Consider the following 4,465-nt stretch of genomic DNA (forward strand, 5'->3'; position numbering starts at 1 on the left):
TGATTGATTGATTGATTGTTTATTATACACAAGTGTTTCAAAGCGCAACCATGCATGCGAGGGGGACATGGTGCATTCAGATTATGCAGGTGAACAGTGAGGAAGTGTGAGGGAGGGGCATTAGGGACAAGTGTGCCCAATCCTGTCTGAACATGGGATAATTCCAGAGAGATATCACTCTCATGGGTCATAACCGAGGTGCAAGGGTTCTGAGGCAAGTGCAAGGCCTGTGGACAAGTGCAGGAGACCGGCAAGGAAAGCTTGGACCTGTGAAACTTTGAGGGTACACCAAGCAGCCAGTCAGTTAAACTGAGCAGAAGTAGAGGAGAGAGAGGAAGAGAGCAGAAAAAGGTGGTTAGTAGGGGAGGGGGAGAGAGAAGGAGGAGGCGAAAAGGAAGGTCTTGAGGAGTTTCCGCAATTTAAGGCGATCTGGCTCAAGACAGCAAGAGGCAGGGATGCTGCTCCAGAGAGAGGCACCTGCAGAGGATAAATATCTCCCCCCAAGTCTCTGCTCAGAGAAGCGGCTCACCCGCAGAGAGTTGGAGGAAGACAAGCAAAGGGCTCAGGAAGGCGAGTATTTAGGAAGAGAGCGTTGCAGGTAGAGTGGTCCCAGGCCCCAGAAAGCCTTGTGGAAAATGCAAAGGGTCTTGCACTTAATCCGTGCAGCCACGGGGATCCCTTGAAGGGATTTCAGCACCAGGGAGATGCAGTCTCTGAGCTTGAGGCCAAGATTAAGTCTTTCAGTTCTGTTCTGGAGTTGAAAAGGACAGAGGGTAGAAGAGGGCAGGTTGAGAAAGAGGCTGTTGCAGTAGTCCAGCTCAGAGAGGACCAGCGCTCTGGAGACAGTGAGCCTCTGGTGGAAGGTGAGAAAAGGTAGAATACTTCTGAGAAGGTGCAGTTGGTAGTGGGACCTACCTTTAAGAGATGTCTGTGATGTGTGACTTGTAGAGAGTAACACAGGGGAAAGGAACATAACCTGCATTGTACCTGGCAAACAAATCAGTGGAACAAACAGCATCAGTGTGCACTGTATCCTGATGTTAGAAATTGTGAATCAAAATGCTGAAAGTCAAATACCTTTCTAAAATTGAAAGCAAACCTCATCACAGAGTACTTGTAGTAGTGGTAGGAGTTTTTGTCCTGGCAGGCGAGTGTACCAGGAAAGGGATAATTGGTGGTAGACCTGGCAGGTTAGTGGACCAGGAAGAAGATATTAAAGTACTGCATGGTGGTGAAAGGTTGTGGTGGAAAGAAAGTGGCAACACTAATGTGTTTATAACAAACTGTGGTACTACAATCTTGACCAAATACATTTGTTTATGAAGAAGAAATGTGGATGTAGTTGTTCTTTAAAGACGAGAAGTGTATTGAATATCTACTCAAAGTGTGAAGATAAACTCTGTTTGGTTTTGTGAAAAATGTGGACAATCATTTTGTAGAGTGATACACTGTGTTTGTATACGAGGGGGTAGTCCTGTCCTCTAATGTTTGCTGCTGCAATTATTCAATGTAGTGAAAATTTCAAAACCTCCAAACATCAATCAGTAAGACATTAAGGAATATGTATTTACTGAGAAAGGAATAATCCAGACGCTGGACTTTTAACTATAGTAGCCTTTTTTAATTTGGCTACACATTGGTTTTGTGAAAAATGTGGACAATCATTTTGTAGAGTGATACACTGTGTTTAGCAAGAAGACAATCCACGTGCTAAGTGAAAGACTCATGGAGTAAAGGGAACTTTATGCTGCCTTTGGAATGGAACTTGGCTATTGAAATTAACTTTCTTGATTAGAACTTTGATTTGGAAAATCCTGCATTAATCCTGGGGAATGGGATCTGACCCTGGTTACAAAGGTACATAGTTGCAGGGTTTATGTTTGAATATAACTGTTATTTTGTTGTGTTTGTGTGGCCATATGATACATGTATGATTTTATTGTATGTACAAATGTGAGGGATATATATCATTTATTAGAGTGTTTTCCTTTAGTGTTAGTTTAATAGATAGGGAAATCCTCGTTCGGTTAGGGAAAGCGAAGCAATTGTCACACACTCTTATTTAATAAAATAGCTATGCATGTACGAACACTGCTAGGTCGGAAAAGAGGATCATGTTTTCTGAATTTCTATCATTAGTATGATCATATTAATTGGACTCTTTAAAGACATTCTTACTGTTCTGCGCCCAAAGAAAAACATATACATGCTCAAATTCCCTTTCATGTATCTTTCCACAGTCAATAACATGAATAGATTTTAGTTGGGTAATATTAAAATGTAGTATCAGAAATATTGTGAAGCTGCAGGTATTCACAGTGATACCATACACTTGACTCCTTTTTCCATGGCAATTATTTCTGGTTTCTCTGAAAGTTTGAGTCATTCACAGTGCAGTCTATCTTGTCTCAAACCCCCCAAATACCACATTTAACAATCTAATCTTCGAAAACAACATGAATGGCAAAGGAAACTCCCTACATTTTTTGTAGCACTTAACATTTTTCATCACATTGGGTCCAGAATGTTGCTTGTTATCAAACAATAACTACGAGCATGCACTCTTATCACACCGTTTATTTGGTTGCGTGTCTTGAAAGTAATCATAGAACTCAGAGGAGATTATTCTTTGGGTTCAAGTTACTTTTATGGTCCAGGACAAGGGAAGTGGGAATTTGGCTGCATTCAGAATCCTATAATAGTTGAAGCATTGGCCTGATCAGCACGGGTATGTGAAAGAACACACCCCAATTGAATTTGTATATCGCCTTTACTTGCAGGGCACTGTCCTGGGTCTGCATGTTTAATGTGCATGCCCACCCTGGCAAGAAATCCTAGCTACAGCCTGTGAGCATATATGACATTTTCCTTTATTGCTATTTATTGATATAGGCACTGTCAGATTGTGTTCATCTCGTTCCACAGCAGGCAGCCGGAGGCCCTGCAGCACCGTGTCTCTGTGACACGCAGCAATAGCCACGAACAAGGCGAGATGAACACCATTTGACAATGCTTTATACCACTCGCAGAGGCTCAGATATCTAGTATCTGTCCCAGACGGAGTCCTCAAAATCAAAAAGAGGGTTCATTTGGTACGCATCAGCAGATGATTGCCAGTTACCATCCCCGGACTACTTTGCAGTCTAGACGTCGAAAAGCTATGCCGTGATCCAAGCTTGTAGAACACAAGCTTACAGGACTCTCCCACCACAATTTGTTCAGTCCTGATGAAGGCTGACACAACAGCAGCTACACAAAACAGCTTCAAATGGCCGAAACACAGATATGTTGACTTTTTGACTTTGTCCCAGTGTCTAACTCATAGCCTGCTAAGAATTGTGTAATTAAGCATACTTTAATGATTTTGTATATTTGTCCCCACGTGATCCTTCAAGGATTGAAGGGTATGTATATGTTTTGTATCGTGATCCAAGGTTTTTATCTTGGATTAGCACCAATGTTTCATATGTAGCTACCTTCTGTGAATTGATGAGTGTCCTGGAAATAGGTTTTAAGTTAGATACAATTTATGTAGTGTATTAAATTTCTCTGAAATAGTCGAACCAACCAGTTTTTGATGTGCTAACTAATAGAAGCGCATGCATTGGGTTCAGTGACCCTGTGCTTGTTAAGGTGCAATCCAAATACTCATATAACAAATGTAACGATACAAGTTATCACTGCAACCGATCTGCAAGTGCCTAGATGCCTCCGGGCTTGGCGCGCTATACAAATGTCTAAATAAATAAATAAACATTGTTATTAGGGACATCCGGTTGTATGAAGTCTGAGCTGACACATGTTTCGACTGTAAAAGGTCCTTCTCAAGCCTCCATCCTAGATCGTCGCCGATGTGTGTGGGTCCCCATTGGGTCCAATGGATTCTAAATTCCACGTATTTGATTGAGTGCATGGTATGGCAGGGCAGGTTTGATAAAAGCGGCAAATCAAATTTCTCACATGGATGTGTTGAGTGCACAAAGATTTTGAAGCTGATCGATGGATGATGAACTGGCACAACCTAGTATGCCCTGTAGAATCACAGCACTGGGACTGTGCCCAAAAATTTGATTCCATAAATTGGAAGCTTAACATTGACCAACTCTGCCACTAACACATGATAGCCTTGAATGGCACTAAGGGCCTAGACATTTATTACAAAAACCCAATGTTTCATTGACTATATGAAAGAATTGTGTTGCAGAACATATGAGCACTAAGTACTTAACATCATAAGTGTCTCAGCTATATGGTATAATGTGACTTTTCCATCCTGCTTGTGTATATGTGTGTGTTTTAATTTGAGAACCTAAAAAAAATAATACTGCGCAGGAGGAATTGCTGTAGGATCCGACCTATGAGCTATAATCGGTGTCAAGGTTACAATTGTACCGAATGAATTTGAGGAACAAGCCGCACACAATGAGGAGTATCTTATATGGTTGAACTCTGTGCTTTTTTTTAT

This window comes from Ambystoma mexicanum, chromosome 2q, assembly GCF_040938575.1.
Source record: "Ambystoma mexicanum isolate Mex_15411 chromosome 2q, UKY_AmexF1_1, whole genome shotgun sequence".
NCBI lineage: Eukaryota > Metazoa > Chordata > Amphibia > Caudata > Ambystomatidae > Ambystoma > Ambystoma mexicanum.